The sequence below is a fragment of the Phragmites australis genome, chromosome 22 (assembly GCF_958298935.1).
Source record: "Phragmites australis chromosome 22, lpPhrAust1.1, whole genome shotgun sequence".
NCBI classification, from domain to species: domain Eukaryota; kingdom Viridiplantae; phylum Streptophyta; class Magnoliopsida; order Poales; family Poaceae; genus Phragmites; species Phragmites australis.
The window spans coordinates 8438572-8461443 of NC_084942.1; the positions used below are offsets into that span (position 1 = coordinate 8438572).

Genomic DNA, 22872 nt, shown 5'->3' on the forward strand with positions numbered 1-22872 from the left:
ATAAATGCCAAATCTTGTCATCAACATATATCCCCCTATTTTTTGGTGAATCTTGCTCACTGAAAACAAAATCATCTCCCTCTACCTTTCTTAGGATAATGATCAAGACATCGGCCATGAATACCCCTTACAACGATGGTAACCAATACATCGGTCATATTTCTACTAAGCATCTTGGCATACACTAGGATAAAATTTCTTCAAGTATCATCCATTAATAGCTTTAGGCAATTTCTCTTCTTGCAAACTTTCTAGCAAATAAGAATTTCTAGAGACGATACTTACAACTATGTATGGTCCTTCCCATCTTGGAGACCATTTGCCAAACTTGTTGTTACAGGCAAAATACTCTTCCACACAAGATCACTAATCTGAAATGATATTGCTTTTACCTTCCTGTTGTAGGCTTTGGCTACCCTCAACTTGTCTTCCTCGATCTCTCAATCCTGTCCATCATTAGATCATAATAATCCACAGCCAATAGGTTATTCTGCTCAGCCAATCTCAAAGCATTAAGATTCACTTCAACAAGTAAAACAGCTTCTTGTCCATAAACAAGTTCATATGGCGTTACTTTAGTGGCACCATGTCTAGATATATGATATGCCCACAAAGCCTCTGATAGAACTTCATGCCATCTCCTGGGATGTTCCTCTATTTTCTTCTTGATAAGCTTAATCAAAATGTTATTACTAGACTCGGCCTGGCCATTGGCCTGAGCATAATAAAGAGATGAATTAAAAAGCTTAATTTTCAATGATTCGGCAAATTCACGTACCTAGTGCGACACGAATGAAGTACCATGATTCATAAAGTCTACGGAATGCCGAATCTATGAACAATATGCACTAAAATAAAGTCAATTATCTCCTTATGTGTCATGTTCTTGGGAGGAACAGCTTCAGTCCACTTAGTAAAATAATCAGTAGCCACAAAAATAAAGCGATGACCTTTAGATGAGGGAGGATGTATTTGGCCAATGAAATCCAAACCCCAACCTCGGAACGGCCGTGGTTTGATAATAGAATGCATCATAGCAGCAGGAACTAATTGGAAAAAACCAAACTTTTGACATACCTCGCATCCTTTATAATACCTGAAGCAATCATTAAGCATAGTAGGCCTATAAAACTAGCTCTCTTCAATAACCACTTCATCTTGCGCGCTGATTGATGCGTGCCACATATGCCATCATGCACTTCTCCCATAGAAATTCTAGCTTCATCAGAATCCAAGCATTTGAGAAGCACACCATTCACAGTCCGGCGATATAAATCATCATTCAACAATGTATACTTGAAAGCTTGCCGCTGAATCTTTCTATCGACACTGTTGCTTGGATCTTTCATGTAATCAATGAGATGCTTTCTCCAATCTTCAATTTCAGCAACTTCAACATTCTCCCCCAATGAAGAAGATACAACCGAACCCAAAAAATCATGTTTGGCTATACAAAGATCAACACTTTCAAACATCGGTTTTTCAATCACAAAGACTTTACCTCTACCAACTTGATAACTGGATACTTGTTGTGCTAAATCATTAGCTCTGAAATTATTACCTCTAGACACATGATTGATAGTAAAATCATCCAAAACAGCAATAATGTCTAGACACTTACCAAGATAACTATTTAGTGATCCATCGAAACATTGATAATTACCGAAAACTTGCTACACAACTAGCAACAAATCACCAAAAGACTCTATGTTCTTCACACCCATGGAGCTCAAAATTTCTAATCCTAACAAGAGAGCTTCATATTCAGCTTGATTATTTGTACAAAAATATTCTAGACGACAATATTTTTCAAAAACAGCACCTCTAGGTGACACAAAAACAATACCAACACCTTCTCCAACCCCGCAAGCCGAACCATCAAAATAAAGCTTCCATGGTTTAACATATATAAAACTGACATCTAAATTATGCTTATCATCAATCCGATGGTCAACAATAAAATTAGTTACAATTTGGTCTTTCATAGATTTCAAAGATTCATAAGCCAAATCATATTCTATAAGCGTATAAGCCCATTTACCAATTCTACCACTCAAAATTGGCTTTTGCAACCTATACTTAATCACATCAGCTTGTCATGCTACTACACAAGTACTAGATAGCAAATAATGCCTTAACTTTATGCAAGCATAATATAGTGATAAGCATAATTTTTCAATAAAGACATACCTTGTCTCCGGTTCCAAAATACGTCGGCTCAAATAAGCGATTGCGTGCTCTTTACCATCAACTTCTTGTATCAAAACAGCACCAATCGCATTATCTCTCGCAGCAATATATAGTCGAAAAGGTAATCCAGCTTTAGGTACCTGAAGCACCAAAGGAGTAGACAAATATTTCTTAATCTCATCAAATGCACGCTGCTACTCTGCCCCCCCAAGTAAATTCGGTCTCATTTTTCAACTGAAGTGTAGGTGAAAAAGCACTAATTTTCCCGGACAAGTTTGATATAAATCTTCTCAGGTAATTCACCTTGTCCAGAAATTTCTGCATATCCCTTTTACAAGTAGGCGCCTGAACCTTTTGTATAGCTTCTATTTTATTAGGATCTATCTCTATGCCTTTCTCATGTATAATAAAGCCTAAAAAATTCACAGCCGACACACCAAAAGCACATTTCAGTAGATTCATTTTCAGACCATACCGACGCATCCTTTCAAAAGCTAAATGTAAATCAGATAAATGAGAATCATTACCATACGATTTAACAACTATGTCATCAATATATACTTCTAATATGACACCAAGCAAATAATGACAAATTAAATTCATAGCCCTTTCATAAGTAGCACCGTTATTTTTCAACCCAAATGTCATAACCACCCACTCAAATAAACCAATAAAACCAGGACAACGAAAAGCCATTTTAGACATATCTTCCTCGGCCATAAAAATTTGATTATACCCAGCATTACCATCAAAAAAACTAATTATTCTATATCCTGAAGCATCATTGATTAACATGTCAGCTATAGGCATAGGATACTCATCTTTAGGAGTAGCTTTATTCAAATCTCTAAAATCAATACAAACTCGTAACTTACCGCTACTCTTCTTCTCCACCGGGACGATGTTTGAAATCCAATCAGCATATCTGCATGGCCTAATAAATCCTGCTTTCAACAATCGGTCTATTTCTTCCTTGATCTGATCATACATATTAAGATTAAACCTTCTAAGGGGCTGTTTATAAGGCCTAAATCCCGTTTTGATAGGCAACTGATGTTCTACTGACTCTCGGTTAAGTCCCGGCATCTCATGGTATTCCCAAGCAAAACAATCAATGTACTCTTTAAGTAACTCGATTACTTTAGCCTTGTAATCGGCTTTCATATTCTTGTTTACAAATGTCGACCTTGAAATACTACCATCACCTATATCAACTTCTTCTAATGGATCGGCCGATGAAAAACCTTGACCTAACTTATCTAACTCATCTAAATCTTCAATGGCCTCACAAATATCGTTCTTATCTGACCGATATTGCTCCATACGCTTGTACAACCATTCTAAATTTCTATCTCTACTCATTGATACATCATGCTATTGAGCCGATATCACAAGTTGGCTTTACAACCACGGGTACAAATCCGTCCTTGGAGACACTAAGAAAATCATAATCTAAAAAATCAAGACCCGACAAGCACTCAGCATTGTCGTATCTCCAATCGGAAGAAGCATCGGCCAAAGCAACATAGGCCGAAGTATCCGCATGAATTATCTCTACCTCATCATCCACCCATTGAATTAAAAATTGATGCAAGATGGAAGGCACACAACCATTTGCATGAATCCATTCATGCCCAAGAATAACACTATAGTTACCTTGCATCTCGATGATGAAGAAGGCAGTGGATAATGTCTTGCTTCCAACAGTGAGCTCTATAGAGATAACCCTTTGGCCTCATTAGAATCACCCGAAAATCCATTGAGCACCAAATTAGTTTTCATTAATTCGCTATCATCCCTATCAAGCTTCTTGAAAATTGAGTATGACATCATATTTACAGCAGCTCCACCATCAACAAGCATCCTAGAAATTGGCTTCTCATTAATATGAACCTTCACATACAAGGGCTTCAAATGCCGATTTGTCTCTCTTGGCTTCTCAAAAATAGCTTCTTTTGGCCCCAAATTCAATTGAGCCACTTCACCTTCATCCATAGCACAAAATTCCGAAGGTAACATAAAAACTATATTGACATCCATACCTTCAGTTGGTAAAGCATCATTAGTATTCACTGGTGAATCACCATAATCAATTAATTCCTCATCTTCCTTATCACCCTAAATACGCACCAGTGTTACTATTGGTGAAGGAACTACCGCAAGAGTCGTCGTTGCATCTAATTTTTGTCTCCACACTTACTTCATGGGTTGCATAGGCTTAACTTCATTGAAAGTATCATCCCGTAATTTTTCAGCTTGCTGCTCCATTAATTCCTGCTTGTGTAGCAGCTGCAATCTTCTCTTTTTCATGTGAGATAATACGGAGGGACACCACCTCGGCTGTAGATACTTAGAAGACGGCTCGCTGTTATTTGCCTCATGACTATCATCCTTCGGAATAGCATGAACAACAGTAGGTATACTTTCAAATTTGACCGATTTATTGCTAATAACAATCGGTCCTTTACCAAGCTCTTCGGCGACCACTTTCATTGACCCTATTTCAATAATATCAGCAGCAGTGGTCCTTATTTCAGCCGTACTAGAATCTAAATTTCGAATAGAAACAATATTTTCCTTAACATGATATACCTTTTTCACATTTCCATCATATCAAACATCACTAGACTGCCATAATCGGTTGTGGATAGGACGTGATATTCAATCAAATACCGGCCTACATGGTGCTGTCCATCCAGGATGAAAATAACTTAATTGCGCAGGAGGAGGAGGCATCCACATACCATTATAACCCATGTTGGGCAAGGAGGAAAAGACATCGAAGGAGGCATCCATAGCCATGGTGCCGGCCCAAGTGGTGGGTGAGTAGCAGCAACACAATCCTCCTCTGGTCGATGATGATCATGCACTTCTTGCTTCAAAGGTGATCTTGGTCGCTTGGGATTATTTGGCCGATTCGTATGAGTTTGGATGACCTTATCCTTTTCATATTTGGACATAAGTTGCTTGAAAGTGGGTTTGAATTTCACAACCTTGTCATGTCCTTTTGTGTTATTAATCTTCCACCTGCCAACCTCTGGATTTTTGGGTTCGATCATTGTAGCATTGCCATGCCCCCCGGGGGTCGAAGTGTTCAACACAACTTTGATCAATTCCTTGCCTTCGGGAGTCTTCTCAAGTAGCACTTCTCTTAGCAAATCCTTGTTCTCTCCCAAAGGTTTCAGCTTATATTCACTAACGATCACATTTTTTCCTTTAGCTGATTCGGCTTGAATTGGCCGAATTAGAAAACTCTTGTCCTGGAGATCAATTACATTAACCGGGAACGGTTGCTTGTCAACTTGCATCTCCGAGAATTTCAATCGTCTTTCATTAATGGCCGATTGAATATGTCGACAAAAAATATTACAATCGTTAGTAGCATAAGAGTAAGAATTATGTCATTTATAATAAGCTTGCCTCTTCAATTCTTATAATGGTGGAATTACATGACCATGAGAAAGGTTAATTTGTTTTTCTTGCAGCAAAAGTAAATTTAATTCTCGCCGATTTTTGGGAGGAATCAGCTTAAGAGCGGAGCAAATGAATGGTTTAGACTTGGAAGACCAAGCCCATTCGGCTACACACACATTAGCATCATCATCGTCCAAATTCTCAAACTCATACTCCAGCATATGAACATTAGGACGATCAACTTTAAATTTATCATTTGATTTCTGAAAATATCTAGACTCTTTAGCCCGGCTTTCCAATGCCAGAGCTCTTTGCAAAACTTGGCTAACATCCTAAAATTCATAACCTTCTAGCTTTTCCTTAAGATGAGACAACAAACCCGAATAAGCTAATTCGGCTAAGTCTTTTTCAGAAAGTATCAAGTTAAAGCATCAGTTTTTTTATCTTTGAACCTTCTAATAAACTCAGCAACAGGTTCACTGTATTTTTGTTTAACCGATGTCAAATGTGAAAGCCCCAATTTAGTATCAGCACTATAAAAATATTGATAAAATTTCTCTTCTAATTGAGACCACACATGAACGGAACTAGGAGCAAGGGATGTAAACCAAGTAAAAGCTGTTCCAGATAATGACAAAGGAAATAATCTAATTTTCAGCACATCATTGGAACTAGCTTCACCAAATTGTGCAAGAAACTGGCCTACATGCTCCCTAGTTGTTCTATTGTACTCCCCGGTAAATTTCACAAAATCAGGAACCTTGAAACCAAGGGGGTATGGGATTGTATCATAGTGCTCGGGATATGGCTTTTCATATGCACGAGCTTTCCTTCTAACCTCCAAGCCGAATTGCTCTCTAAGCACAGTAGCTACTTGTTCTCTCATGATTTCAGTATAATCGGCTTGTTTCAGTATAATCGGCTACAAGCCGATTAGGGTTCGCTATTGGCTCGAGCGGTGGTGTGGACAAATTTGGCACATGAGAAGTAACAGGAGGTGGCGTAGCAAAATTTTGTTCAGGAATCGGCCCATAAGGGATTCCCGATCCTGGCGGTATAGGTGGAACACTATACGCTACGGTTTGGTAATATGGTGTTTGCATGTTGGGATAATTTTCGGCACTATAAGCTTGAGCCGAAGTTGAAGCATTGTGCGTGGCATATGGTGTTTGGTACGGGTTTTGTGTTACATCAGTTTTAATAGAATGAGAAGTGACATAATTAGGTACAACACTACCCATAATATTTCGGCCATCATGAGGATTATGCGCATAAGAAACACTAGGTAATGTATTAACAACAGTAGGTAAAATTGGAGCACTAACATTACTAGTGGCAGGTTTTTTCAGCTTTTGCTCCTCATGAATTTGTAGAACTAAAGGTCGAGCTTATCAACCAATGTATCCTCAACCAATTTCTGAACACTATTAGCCATGGTTGCACCAACGGATTGATCGATCATGATAGCAACCTCTTGATGAGAAGGAGAGGGTTGAGCACTCACATTGGTTGTTACCTTAGGGCTTTGGTCAACGGGTGGTGGAGAATCTTTTTTCTTGTACACACCTTTCCAAGTCTTCACATAGCACAAGAGCAACTGTTGCCGATGTTGCTCCAAGTCGGCTTCGATTGCCAAACGCGCCTCTTCCAGCAACTCGTCGTACGATACCATAATGATGTTGACTTTGTCAATCTCCGAAGTAGACATGACTAGGGTTTAGAATTCGGCTAAGAGAAAGCCGAAAAACTTGTTCCCCAGCGGAGTCACCAAAAAGTGTGTTGACGCGAAAACGTGGCACACCAACACACCGAGCACCTCGTGTGCAATATCCGGCGAGCAGCACCCAGGATACCCCGGTCGTGGCACTGCATCGTCAGACATTCGTTGTCACCCACGCTCGGGAGGGACCCTGTCGGAGCGCGGATGGCCGGCGGCTTGTCCTTGGTCGTCGAGATCAAGAACAGAAAGCAATATAGATAAAAAAAAAAAAAAGAATGGGACTACAGGAACTAGGCAAAAGACGAAAGGTAAAGTAGATTGATTTGATCGATTGGTTGATATCCTCAATCAGCCATGTCCCTCTCATATTTAAAGGGCAATAGGTCTTAGCCATAAGAGATCAGGACTGCTAATTCAAACCAAACAAGACTTACAAATATGATTTGGCTATGCCTACCTGATCTCCAAACTTTCTGTAACAAACATATATTTCCTATTTGAACACGTAAAACTCTCATATATCTACCGAATACGCTTAAATGTAGTTCGACATTCTTAGATTTGACCAACTCTTCCATCTGTCCAAAGACCAACTGCAGGAATAAATCGTGACCACTGATAGCCTAGTCATTGGTCATGACCACTAATCATATTCACTGGTCGGAGATTACTATTCACTCGTCAAAAATCACTGTTCACTATTCGGAAAATCACTGTTTATCTGGTCATGGTATTGTTCATCTGGTCGCCCATTAAGCCAGTTGTCACCGCAATTGCCACTATAAATACCAAATCTTGTCATCAACAGTATATATGTATTTGACACATATTTCAACAAAGTTCATGTAGAGACTGGAGCAATGCAACTGCCACACCGCTACCCTTACTGATACGTAGTTTTCCAAGTGATATAATGGAAGGAACCAATGCCTAGTAGTTGGAAGCATCTCCAGCTCTGGAAAGTTTGTAATATGGTGTTCTCTAAGGTTGTTCATTGCTGCAAATGTTACTGATGATGTAGATTCGAGATGCATGCAACCTTCGATCTTTAGATCTTTAACTCTCATGTATTGCTTTTGCTCGAGAATGCTCCCTTTCAATGAGATCACAGATGGGCACTTGGATACAGTTAGGTGCAGCAAAGTGGGATGATTCAATCCTAGCATTCTCACTCTGTGGCTTGCCAATCCTTGGATGTTGGAAGGTTGGCCAACCCAACATGTGTTGTTTCCAGTGATATCAAGCTAGGAGGTACAAGTGGCAATTCATGAAGTTCTCGGCAACCTATTACCACTCTGGGTACGAAGATTTGGAGGTAGGGATAACTCAAGTCTAGGAAGGTTTTTCAATTCAACATATATGCTTTAGGACTAGTAACCTTGTCAAAGATGGGAGTTGTTCCAGATTTGTACAGCTTTCGACCACGCACAGTTTTTTGGAAATCTTGTGCCATTGTATCCTAAGATATGTAGTTCCTTGAGATTAGCACTAGTGGCTTGCGCGCGCCTTGGCGCGCGGGCGAAAATTTGCAGGTTGATGATGATAGAAAAAAATAAAAGGTGTTTTGGTTTGAGTATGGGAATAGTTGAGGTTTGTAAGCCGGAGGATTTGGTTTTTATGATTGGTATTATAGTTGTTTGGAATACTGTATGATATAATCGTTTAGAGAGTTTTGGTGGTGTATGGTTTGGCATGTTCAAGCTTGAAGTGCAGTATATGATATTATGTCATATGGAATATACACAACAGTAGGTTCTGTGATGTTGTGGTTACAAAATGCTGGGTAGTTTTATAAAGTGGTACATATGGTGATTTTGTTTTTATGTCTATGGTGCTAGCGACGTTGGTAATCAGGTTGTTACAACGTTGCGACAGTCAATCGGATTGCATGGAAACGAACAGGATTGTAGTTAGTATTAGGGATGTTTATCATACAGGTGGTTTCAAAAGATAGCTGTAGTTATGTTTCCAATATATACATCTGATGGGTGGAAGTTGATATGCAGTAATTACTTGGAGCCTAGGTAAATATAACATCATAGCCTGCTTGTATCATATTTTTTTAGCAGGCATGTGTCTAAGTGTAGGGTGCAGACACTTAGCACTCTAGATAATACTGACACTGATATCATTATATACAGGAGGCAGTTATGCATAGTATGTAACATGGTTTTCTACATTCTGATTTGTCATGAGGCTGGGCAACACATGGTCAAAAGCAGTCCAAAAGAAAAACTGGCTTCTTTTCGTGGCAAAAGACAAATACTTCTTCAGTGTGTGAATGCTGCAGCTACATTGGTTAGCTGCAAATGAAAGGTGAAGCAATGGTCATCTTTTTTTAATTTTGTTTGATTTTTTAGTGGTGGAGAAGTAATGTTTGTACCAGTGTTGTGCAGGTGACGTGAAGTAGCTACTGAGCTTCATCAACCTTTGGTTCAAGCAGCTTTGAGTCAGGAGAGGTGACCTGATGAGAAGAGGTTCTATATAGACAGAATAATGCAATAGTGTTAATATTGTGATTGTCTATGAGAGGCAGTATGGGGATTTTTGTAGAGGAGAGATTCTGGCCTATACTTTTTGCTTGTTGATTGTGGTGGTGGGTCATCTATCAATCTGGCATTGCTGGTTTTGCTCTTCTTATAGCTTATATTGGTTTCCTACACAAATAAAAAAGTGTAAGGTTCAAAGTAGGTGTATGGGTTTTGGTGGTTTGAAATACATGTATGTATATAGAGGGTTTATAGTAAGTGTCAAAGAGGACAATGTATACTTACCTTTGTTGCATCTGGGCTTTCTCGAAAGAGCTTTCTTTTAGCACCAGAGTGGCTAGAGGCATCAGCAGCATCCCTGTTTGACATGTGAATAAACATTTGGTTGAATATGTGGTGTAGTGACAATAATAATATTTTGGTATATGTTGTTGTTTTATACTTACCAAAGTTGAGATTTCTTGAATGCTGATTTAGTATAGTCTAGTAAAGGGGGAAGTGTCTGAAATAATAGTGTAGTATAGTTAGAATTTATGTTATTAAGAGGATATTATATGCTGTATGAGATTCTAAGTGTATCATAAAGGGAAGTGGAAGCTTATATTGTCTAGCAATACATTTCCAGTGGCTGTTCTTTGAGTATCTGATGGTGTAGAAGTCGTGGTAGACTTTGATGCAGATGGAGGAGTAGCAGTAGGTGGAGAGGCATAGGGGTCAATGTGATGTGTGTCAACATGGATACTTGGTTTGGACATCAATGATTCTTGTTGGGTGCTTGAGTGAATTGTCATTTGAGGATTTAATAGCCCTTTATTTTGATTGTTTCTTAGTTGTGGGAGTGTATGCTGCCTCCCATAGGCAGCGATCATAGAGTTCACCTGGTATGATTTATACGGGCTGTAGTAACTTTGATTCGTCAGGGAAATTGCAAAGGTGAATTTCAGTGAAACTATAGCTGCAATGTCCGGTGGGATGTCATTTGCAATTCTTTTGGCTCTCAGGACCTGCTGAACTGGTTTACGAACTATGCACCGTCCAACTTCACCAAAAGCAACCATTTCAGCTTCAGCAGTGCCGTCATTTGCTACAAAGCATAATTTGTACATGCAGTAATAGTAATTGTGTTTTTTAGTGATTGTTGTAAATTTGATTGAGCAAAAAATAGATGAAGTAAGAATAGGTGTCAAGTACTTGAAGCGATAGCCTGTGCAAGAACATGTGGTGCATTTATATCCTGGGCCATCTGGAGTGCAAGCACGACTGCATCTATTGCATGATGCAAACCACCATGTTGTGGTTTGAACTAAGCGAGTAATTGTCACAGTGCAGCGGTATCCATTTTCCTATAATCAAATTTTGTCGATAATTGTCATGCAACAGATATAAGGGAAAATAGCTAATTAACTATGATGCATTATTCTAAGGCATTATGGTTTAGTATTGTAGAAGGAGTAATCATTGGGATAAATAATAGCAGCAGTTGCATATATGATCCATACGGGAAAGTCGTATGGATTCATTGTTTCTAAATCTTGGAGCTGCATATCTTCAAGCTGAATTGGTTTTAGTGTGGATGGAGGTTGCTGTGTGGAGGCAGCAGTGCGTTTGATCACCAGTTGTTGGTTTTGGATACTGTGGATAGATGTTTGTAGGGTGAAAAAATAACAAGGAACATATTAATGTTTAGTGTTATAACAGAGAACCTCAAAAGGATATAAATTATTGTATGACAGTATGGATTTACATACGTGTTGTAGAATGGTTCAGCTTCTGGGATTGAAGGATTGAAATACCAGTGGCATGCCGCATTTCCACTTAGGTATTCTTCACCTTTTAAAGTGGAATAATTAGAGTTGATGATGTATGTTTGTTAGTAAAAAGTATTTGTTGCAAGAGGAGTTGTTATTACCTGCAAAAGTTTTCATGAGATTGCCAATCACAAGAATAACAATTGGTGTAGCTTGTTTTTCATTATAAAATTCATCAATGGTAAACTGCGTGGCTCGCTGTCCCCACAGTGTCAGTTTAACCTCAACATTGTTGTGTGCGAATAGAGTAGTTTATTCATGTGATTCTATTGATTGCATGTATAGCAAACTGGTAGAAATATTAGTGTAAAAGTTTGCAAGGAATAGATTGCTTACTTGAGGTCTTTAAGCATGATGTCTCTGCTTACAGTAGGAGTTGACCGATTTGCAAGTTGTATGAGAGATGTGTCTGAAACTTCAATGACGATGCCAATCACATCTGCAATATGCAACATGTAGTTATTTGAAGAACTTAAAAAGGAATTATTATACAGAGTTAGTAAATAATGGTTAGCAATGATACAAACCCAGGAAATTCTTGTTTTCACCAGTATAATGAGGTAGTTCAAGAAAAGGTGTGAGTTTGTAGACATATCTGTTTCTGGTGGATCTCTCGCTGGAGTTATCTTAGTGTAGCAAGTCAATTCAATCATATATGGTGCATCAACTGGCCTGTACAGGATTTTGGAATTTGAGACTCTGAAGCGACTCATAACGTAGATACCACCTTCTTGGATCAAAGGATCTTTCCTTTCTATTTCTGAGTTTGGTATTCAGCATATATTGCATTACCCTGTGGTTAAAATTTTGATATAAGTATTCTAAATTATCAAGTAAGTATTCTACATATATGCATGGGAGTTGAATTAGTATTTTAGATTGGAGGCTGAGTATTGTAGAGGTATCCATGTAAGCTGAATAATGGTTATATAGCTGCAAGGTAAGTAAGAAATTATGGCAGTACCTGTTCATCTATAAGAACAAGGTCAATGTGGGCTATTGGTCCATTGTCGGTGCCACCACGATACTCCCACTTGCGTGAGACACGCGCACAGATTGTCCAATGTTTGGACTTTGGATGCAACGTTGGGAGAAGATCAAACGGCATGTCGCGATCCTGCACGTGTTATTTAGAGTTGTGAGCTTATAAGAATTAGCATGTGTTACATAATAGGAATAAAGTGTCTGAAGCAACCAAATTTCAGAAGCATTCATGTATATAGCCCTGTGAGTTGTAGATAGCCACTGGAGTGTTTGCTTACCATGTGGATCATTGTATCCAAGTAGCACTGATTTCTCAATGTGTAGCAATATAATACAGTGCAATGTGATTTTGGACAGCAACATATGGAGCTTTGTGGTGTCACAAGAGGATTGAATCTTCTTCAAAAAGCTGACATTGTAGGGCATATTCACATAGAAATTTTCTACGTGTGCATAGATGTAGGAAGAATAGACTGTAGGGCTTCTTTATAAACTATATTCCGTGTAGTATCGGTACACCTGCCATCATCGTCCTCTATCAATATCTTGAGACCATGTCTAGAAGTCACACGCGAAACAGCCACATACAGCTGACCATGGCTAAAAACTGGATTTTTTAAATAGATGCCTACTCTATCAAGTGTTTGACCCTGACTTTTATTAATGGTCATGCAATAGCATATCTTTATAGGAAATTGACGGCGTTCAAGAACAAAAGGAAGCTTGGAGTTTTTCAGAGTTAAACAGATACGAGGAATGAATATATTGTGTCTTGTGTGTGTGCCGGTGATTATTTGTGCTTCAATAATTGTATCACCCATTGCTGCCACTATCAAGCGTGTTCCGTTGCATAAGCCACTAGATTGATTCAAATTGCGTAGCAGCATTATTGGAACTCCTATTTTAAGAATCAATCTATGTTGGGGAAAATTGTTCCCGTTTATCGAATTCAAAAACTCAACGAGGTATAGGAGATATGAATCATGGACACCCTGTGCCTTAGATATTTTGTCGCAACTTAGATACTCTTTTTCATCACCAGGTATAAGAGATACTATATGCGAGTTAATTTGATCAGCTACTTCATTAGTCGGTGTTAATATAGCTCTTGCACGGAGATATGAAATATCGGAGAACTTTGCTTCTAAATCTGGGTATGTAGCATTGATTAACCATGCAACTTTTTCATGGTCAGTCATAAGAAGTAGGTCATGGGGTATTTTTATCCATGTAGGTTCTAATTCGCCTTCTTTTGCTATTGCGTGTAATTTTCTCTCACCTAAATCTAACACCCATTGGCTAAATTCTGCAATTTCTCGTTGAGCTTGTGTGTCTAAATTTGGGTAGCAAAGCCTCATATTTTTAGTCAATGTTAAAATTGTGACATTTTTCCAAAGAGGTGAGTTTACTATTGCTGCATTTACAATTTGTGCCCTTGTACCACCCTCAATAACAGGTAGTATTTGTCTCAAATCGCCTCCCAAAACAACAACTTTGCCACCAAAAGGAGTGTCTTTTGCATGGGGTGTCTGAGTTGACAATAAATCACGAAAAGTTCTATCTCAAATGCTATTCTGTGTGTCATGACAGCTTCATCCCAAATTACTAATGATGTTGCCTCAATAAGTTCAGCTAGCATAGTTCCTCATTTAATATCACACACAGTGGCATTATCTATGTCACAGGGGATTTTGAATCTAGAATGCGCTGTTCTACCACCTGGCAATAGCAAGGATGCAACACCAGAAGAGGCAACTATGAGAACAATTTTCTTTTGTGCCCGTAGGTATGCAACTATAACATTCCATAAATAGGTTTTACCAGTGCCTCCATAACCAGAAATAAAAAAGAAGCCGCATGTATTATTTAGTACTGCATTTGTTATAGTATCAAAAGCTTGACGTTGTTCGTCATTAAGATTTGAATGTAGGGGATCAGATTCAAGCAACAAATGTTCATTGTCGTATGAAAGTTCTTCATCAATAAGTCGATTTCCATATGCTACATGAGATGCATTTGATCTATGTGGTAAGTTATAATCTCTCATTCTCCCATCATTCTTTGCAAATAGTGTAGATAGGTCATCAAGTAAATAGTCTCTTAATTCATTGTCAGATAGTTCATAGCTTGGGTTGCCAACAACTTGTCTGAATCTATATTGGATATCATCAACTAATGCTCGCCAAACTTTTTCAAAGAATGTATGTTCGTTGTTAACCTCGCAAAAAAGAAGCATTGTAACAAACAATTGCCTAAGTTGTACAGAAGTATCCCATGATGCTGCTTCGTCAAAAGCAATGTACCATTCTTGGTCATCACCAAGGAGACCACGAGTATTGCATGCTTCTTTAAATGTTGCATATGTGACACCGTTGTGTGTTTTGATATCATCATAATTTTGAGTGCCTTTAACAACCATTAACAACATTCTAAGGTAATATCATTCGCCAACAGATTGATGTACATAATATAGCCGTCCTATTTTTGTTCCTATTTGCCTTGGTTTCCATGCTCTTGATGTTTCATCCCAATGCCATTTTGAGGGGAATTCACAGTATGTTAGCTGTCTTGCTTGAGGATGTATTTGATTCGCTGTGAACCATTCAGTTAGCATGGTTCTACGCAGGAATTCTACAGAGATGATATCTGCTAAATTAGCATTAGCATTGTATGTTATATTGTTTTCATTTGGCAAATGTACAGGCAATCTCTCCACATATGGAAAGTGTCTATGTATGTCAAAGCCAAAAATACGCCAGCATGTATCTTGTTCACAGATGTAGCGACAATCTAGGTATTCTTTAACCTCATTTGTAGTTTGTGTTTCATCATCATATGGTGCATCCTGGCCGTTCCTTATTCTTTCAATATAAACTTTGCCGTTGTCTGGACCCTTTGTCACATACTTGAATAGGTATTTGATGAAAATGCTTTTGTTGCACCATTCTACATTGATATGCACTTGAAATTTCTTAAGTAAATGCATATTGTAAGGCACTATCCATCTGTTGTTGAACTTTATATTTCCTTTTTGGATGTACATGTTATTATCAGATCTTTTGTATATTGCAAAGCCATTTTCATCAATAGTGGTCTCAGCATGAAAAGGTTTTGGGTATCGTTTTGAACATTTACTGTTTTTCATGCAGGAGCTGTCCTGATGGGTCTCACCGCATGGGTCATGCATTATATGTTCAGTAACTAATACATAACCCAGGGGATCAAGTTTTGGATCAAGAATTTCTGCACTTGCTTTTTATTTTACCAGAATTAGAGCCAGGCTCTATCCATTTATTCACTAGACCCAGAAAATCAGAATTTTTTATTCAAAAAAATTGATTTTATTACGACATTCTATTTTTTCCGTTCATTACCTTTGAGGATCAGTCGTGGTCTTCTAGACTCTACCAAGAGTCTGGACGAATTTGTTGCTTCACCCAAATGTGTAAAAGATCATAGTCGCACTTAAAAGCCGAGTACTCTACCATTGAGTTAGCAACACAGATAAAATAGGATCTTAGATACGATCGAAATCCAAAAATCGATGGAATTACACCGGACGCTCCTGCCAAAACATTGACTTAGCAAGACATCCAAAGAAAGATTTTATGGTTGTGTGGTGTCGTGGGACACCCATGTAATAATGTGTGTGTGAGGGAGGCCGCGTTTCTGGAATTCGATAGTATGCAAGACTGAGAATGGGTGAAGGAATCCCGGGTAACAGAGGGGGTGGAGGAAAGAGAAAGGAAGTTAGTATAAGTATATTTGGAATAAACATAGGCTAATTTCGGAAAATTATGTTATAATAATTACAAATGCATACCTGCGTTAATCGGCCCAAAAACCACACCTTTTTTATGTCCTCTAGAAGTTCTTCAGGCTTCATATGGTACGCTCGTACAACGATTTCGGCCCTATCCGTGGATTTTTGGCCAGGCTCAAAAACCAATGCTTCAGAGATCTCTGGCCATTTGGAATCACATGTAAACGTTGTGAAGAAAGTCCGGTGGTCCATACACTCTACATATCGCTATTCCATCATGGTAATTTTGGATCATGTAGCGTCTTCCACCAGTGTGTGAAGCCGGCAATATGGTTTTTGCAATGTGATTCCCGTCTATGCACCCACGGCTTACAGCATCAGTTATACCTTGTAAGTTTTCTACTCTGAGTTTAGCTTGGTTTTTTAGTCTGAACCAGAGTCTTATTTCATCTATGCAAGCACGAGCATCAACTTTAGCTTGACTGGACAGTGTGCTGCAACATAAATATGGGTTTGGCTGATTCTTTCTATAGTGGAACATGTAACGGAAATAGTCCTGCATTGTCATTGTAGAGCATGTTTTTTCATGTAGTGGATCAATACTGCTATAAGGTATACCAATCTGGTAACCACGTTCACCATATAGAAAAAGCAGAGGGTACTGGAGCGGCATGAAAGCAGGATGCAAAGCAGATATTTGATGAAGTTGGTCGTCATGAGTTTGTATCACTATGTCTCGTTTGAATGTGTCTAGTGTGGAATCACCAACAACAAGCATGGCAAGTTCATCAGTTGTAGGCAAGTTGTATTGTACTGGATCACCTTCTTTTGCCCCTATTATTCTAATAATGAATTCCTCATCGTTATGATGTGTGAGTCTATCTCTTGCAAGCCTAAATTTTTTTGCGAATGGATTGTGCATGTAAAGCATCCGCATTAGCTCTTCAACTATTAATGGATCTAGTGGGTCAATAGGCCTTTCATCTAGGTTCAAAGCATGTATTCTATTTCCAACTTCATTGGCAGTATCGTATATATATAGTTGTATAAATTTAGGAGGGTTGCCATCTTGTGGAAGCAAAGATCCAATACGGTGGTAGACTTGACCATTAATTTTGAAAACTGGTGGGCCTCGGCCATCGTTCATAGAGTGATCTATGTTCGCTCCCATTGATGTAAAAGCAAATAGACAATTGTATTGGCGTATATTCTTCAAAAACTTTTTGCAACGAGCATCACCGTTAAATTTACTTAAGTTGGCCAAGGGCTCAGGTCGTTGTTTAAAAGGTGATATTCTAATCTTGCCTCCTCTGCAACAAGAATTGTAAATGATTGTATTGTTTCTTATGGATGAATCAGATTTAACCCTTTCTCCAAGCCAAAATAGGGCATGACAATATCTACATTTGTATTCAAGTGGCCCAAAATAAGAATGATGGGGATAAGAAGCTGTGTAACAAAATGTTTAAATTAGGATATGTGAACCGAGTGTAGTGTCGTAGGTAAGCAAAGGTGGCAACAATCGAAGAGGAAGCAACAACGAAGCTTAATCAGTCAGGAAAAAGATGTAGCTAAGTAAATTCGGTTGTAAAGTGTTTATTTTTTATTTTGTTCCATTATAAAAAAAATTGGAAAATTGTATTCTACAATGGGATTATGGTGGGCACAAGCGCAACATGGCAACCGCACATACCTTTTAGAGCATCGATGTAATCTTAGCTGAAGTGGCCACATTCTAACGATATTCTATTACCATCTAGAGTTGCTACAACAACAAAGCAACAATAACAGTTTAGACACCGAAGGTATATATTATTGTAGGTAGCTTATAAAATCTAATGATTCCACAAGGTGGTACTAAACACCTGTCTGCGCCAATCTCTGCTGATCTAATAATCTCCGCCGTTTGCGTCGACATTCAGCTGTGCTCATAGTTAAAGGTGAGTGATGTGCAGCATCACCTGCTACATCACCTGGTACCAGTAATAGATAGTAACACTACTTTTTGTAGCAACTCATCATATGAGATTAAGATATATGGGAAATAAACATACTTCGCTCTCTGCGAGCTCCACGCCTAGATCGTGTGCGATGTGTGGATGAAGATGCTATATGTTATGGAAATAGTAGGGGCAAAGATGGTAACTAAGGTTTCAATTTTGTAAGCATATTCTAAACGTAGGAAACAAGAGGAGCACCAAAGGAAAGAAGCGATGAACATACACGTTGAAGGATCAGTTTCTTGGTACGCCTGAATTGCATGCAGCTGCATTGACTATCGAAGCAAATAGGAATATGCGTGAAATACCAGTAGCAAAGTAAATAATAGTTGTTACAGCTTATCATGTTATAATTTGGACAACCACACGTGGACAGGAGGGGGGAGGAGGGGAGAGAAATGGAGGGAGTTTGATACCAGTGGATAATATAACCCACATTCATTAATAAACATACTGTAATATTTAACAAGGAACACATACAACAACAGGAAGAAAATGTACATAGTGCACTCAACAGAAAATTAGACAAACAATATAGGGATGCAATCTCTTTTAAGAAAGAGTGGTATTCTGCCTCTAGGCTATCATTGAATTGCAGACTACCCTTTCTAACAGATGCACCCATACCAGCTAAATGGAGAACTCTAGTAGCTATACTAAGTGCAGCTTGAGCAATTCTTCTATGCAGAACTAACCCCTGAAAATTATAATCAACCACTAGGAAACCATATATGGCTTGCAGGTAAGCAACGACCTGAAGAGCAGATTGCTCATAAGCTACTGTGCATCTTGCTTCAGCACATGACCAGAAAAAAACCTGACGCGAGGTACCTTATGTACTCATAAAGGGCAACTCTATTTCTACCCCACAAAGAACACTTCCATCACCAGCAATCTCACAGAGTAATGAAGCATATGGTAGATGGCACTCATCAACAACAGCTTGAAGGAGGGAAACATACGATGCTCCAACGACAAACATATGGGTTGCTTGATTTATTCTGATGGGCCTAGTTTTTTTATTAAAAAAAGGAGGAAAGAAAAGGAAAATAAAAGAGGGAAAATGCCAGTAAGGCAAGCAAGGAGTAAAACGGGGAGAAGGGTAAAAAAACGAAAAAAAAGATTTAAGCGCATTAGTAGGCACATATGTAGTAAAGCATAGTGTAACATTCGAAGTTAAATACAGCACACACATATACATTCATAGATATATATGCGTGTATACACATGCGCATTTATATATTTCTCCATATATGGTCAGTAAGATCCAGTGAGAGAATTAGCAGCATGTGAACACGTGCACAAGAATAAGCATCAATGTATTTCAAAGGCAGGTCATAACACAAAGGGTTTATGGAACTTACTGTGGTGGCACAATGGAAGTCTACAGGCTACTTCACGTTGATAAAACGACGTAAAAAGCTGCGACAGTGACTAACCTGGAGGGAAAATTTTAAATAATATAATTCTGAATTAAAGTAGTAGCCTCACATTGATAGGACAGTTAAACAATGGCAAACATATATGTATATGTATATGTATATATATATATATATATATATATATGCATTTACATATCTGTCTATGTACCCTACACACATATACATTCATACATATATATACGTGTACACACATGCGCATTTATATATTTCTCCATGTATGGTCAGTAAGATCGAGTGAGAGAATTAGCAGCATGTGAACACGCGCACAAGAATAAGCATCGATGTATTTCAAAGGCAGGCATTTATAAATTTCTCCATGTATGGTCAGTGAGATCCAGTGAGAGAATTAGAAGCATGTGAACACAAATACAAATGATACAGATCAATGTATTTCAAAAGCACGTCATAACAAAAAGGGTTCATGGATCTTACTGTGGTGGCACAATGGAAGTCTGCGGGCTACTTCACGTTGATCAAGCGACGTAAAAAGCTGCAACAACGACTAACATGGAGCAAAAATTGAAAATAAAATAATTCTAAATTAAAGTAGCAGCCTCACATTGATAGGACAGATAACCAATGGCAGATATATATATATATATATATATGTATAGTGAGTAAGATCTGGTGACAGAATTAGCAGTATGTGAGCACAAATACAAAAGATACAGATCAATGTATTTCAAAGGCATATCAGTAGAAGAAGGGCTCCTGGATCTTACCGTGGTAGCACAATGGGACTCTGTGGATCGCTTCACGTTGATGAAGCAACGTAACAAGCCAGGACAGCAAATAACCTGGAGCAAAAAAAATTAAAAATAAAAAAACCTTCGAGCTAAAACACCAATCTAACATGACTGGCGTGTGGGGTATAGGAAGAAAGCAAAACACCAATGATGTTATACCAAACCTGTGTAACAGAAGGACGCTGTAAGCAATTCCTTCAGCTTGTTCTCCGCTGCAAGCAAAATACAAGGAAACCAACAAATCATAGATTATCATCGAATAAAAAAATCAAGTAAACAAATACATTATAGATAAATGCTAAATTCGGTTCATTTTTTCCCCTCTCCTTCTTTTGCGCAGACGATGAAGTTAATAATAACCCGAGACAAAACCAATGAATCGCATATTAGGGGCGTAGGAAAGGAGCAGAAGAAACAAACGATGTTGTACCAAATGTGTCTAACGGAAGCACGTTGTAAGCAATTCCTTCAGCTTGTTCTCCGCTGCAAGCAAAATACAAGGAAACCAACAAATCATAGATTATCATCGAATAAAAAAAATCAAGTAAACAAATAGATTATAAGTTAAGGCTAAATTCGGTTCATTTTCTCCCCTCTCCTTCTTTTGCGCAGACGATGAAGTTAATAATAACCCGAGACAAAACCAATGTATCACAGATTAGGGGCGTAGGAAAGTAGTAGAAGAAGCAAACGATGGCAGCGTCGCCGGCGAAGGAACCAGGGAAAAAAAAGGACGATGAAGAAGAAGGAAAAGAACAAGAAGAAGAAGAAGAAGAGGTAGGGGGGAGGGGAAGATATCCATAGATCCAGGCAGGCAAAAGCAGGAGAGAACAGTAATCAGTCGGGGTAGCGGAGAAGATAAAGAGGGGAAGATATAAAGAGCAGCGTGTGGAAAGTGCTGAGGTAACTAAAGTATAACTGTGGTAAAGTTCTCTCTTATCACGCGAGGAAAGCGACCATGGGTAAAAACAAAATCCTAAACGGGAAAAACCGCACGAATCGAAGAACCCTAGGAGACCAAGGAGCTGGAGGCGTACCATGGAGACCACAGCGAGCTGAAAGCAAAGAGCGAAGGCAGAGGACGGAAAAATCTTTCTTCGTGTTTTCCATCCCCTTATCTCTATCTCCTCCCCTTTTTTTCGCGTGGCCGATCGCTGCAAAGCAAGCACAGCAAACACTGAGCTCAAATCGCCTCTTGAATCGACGCGTGCACTTCCACGAGAATCTTCCCCGCCACTCCAGCGCTAACGCGCAGCGCTGGCGCGGGAGGCTCTGCCAACGAGACGAGCCACACGCCAGTCTAGCGCCATCGTGCGGCGCATGTGGCGCGACCTCGGAAAGCTCCGCCAAACGATGCACATCGAACGGTGGCCACTCCAGCGCTATCACGCGGCGCGGAACGCGGGCGCGGGAGGCTCCGCCAACGAAGCTAGTCCAGCGCCATCGTGCGGTGGGACCTCTGAAAACTCCGCACACGAGCCGAGCCAAACAATGCACATCGAACGGTGGAAGCAATTTTAGCCGACGTGGATAGCCTAGGTAGCCACCAACACTCCCTGGTTTCATAAGTAGTAATGTGGCTCAAGGTTTTCAAGGATTGACTCATCAGTCCCTGTAGAATCGTTTACTCACTAATAAGTTAATCAGAGGAGGAATGAACGATTGCGAAAGTTAAATTCAAATTTTAATGAAAAACAGTTCACCTAATAAAAAAATCCAAATTAATCTCATATTCCACTCTTGACAGACAGCATACACGTTAAAAAAAAATGTAGATCTAAATCCGTAACTCCGATCGATATTAAATTTTAACAACAGAAACTAAACAAAATTAAAGAAACAACCCAACAGGAATCACTTCAATTGGATATCTGATAAAAAATTATGAACCCCAAAAGCAGACTGTGACGGATGGTGACGAAAATTGATTAAACTCTAATTTCATGAGAAAATCCACCAAAAAACAAAGATGGGCATGTAAATCGAAGAACAAAGAGAAACGGAATCGTCAACTCATCAACTTACAAAATTTGATCTTCATTATGTAGATGAGTTCACAAGATACCTCTCAAAACGGTCCTATAAAATTATCCACAACAAAAACCCTAGATGTTTTTTCTCTCTCAATTTTTTTCTCTCAATTTTTCTCTCGATATCAAGAACCAGTTTTTTCGTCGGTCTGTGCTCTCAATCTTTTCTTGCGTTACCGCCGAGAACCTCCCAGCTTGCCTTGGTTTCTTTTTCTTTTAAGTCGGTCTCCTGCAGCTTGTGGGCCCCGCCAGCTTCTCGGGCCCACTTGGTCCCTAGCACGCCTAT

At 39.0% G+C, this 22872-nt stretch overlaps 1 long non-coding RNA gene and 1 pseudogene across 15 annotated transcripts; both read right to left on the reverse strand.

Moving 5' to 3' along the window:
• Window positions 1–207: 207 nt before the first annotated feature.
• LOC133904502 (uncharacterized) lies at window positions 208–3513 on the reverse strand (annotated as a pseudogene).
• A 4547-nt stretch (window positions 3514–8060) lies between these two features.
• LOC133905123 (uncharacterized) lies at window positions 8061–21635 on the reverse strand. 15 transcript variants are annotated; one of them, XR_009907560.1, is made up of 15 exons: window positions 20721–21563; window positions 20533–20607; window positions 20243–20300; window positions 19733–19807; window positions 12586–12738; window positions 12149–12414; window positions 11958–12060; window positions 11723–11819; window positions 11562–11643; window positions 10692–11156; window positions 10260–10315; window positions 10099–10171; window positions 9899–9981; window positions 9708–9804; window positions 9266–9627 (listed from the first exon to the last, which is right to left on the reverse strand). It is a non-coding gene; the product is annotated as an uncharacterized LOC133905123 (long non-coding RNA). The 15 variants fall into 15 exon arrangements; XR_009907559.1 differs by having other exon boundaries at window positions 11723–11843; XR_009907561.1 differs by lacking the exon at window positions 11723–11819 and having other exon boundaries at window positions 11562–11722.
• Between the last annotated feature and the right edge of the window lie 1237 nt (window positions 21636–22872).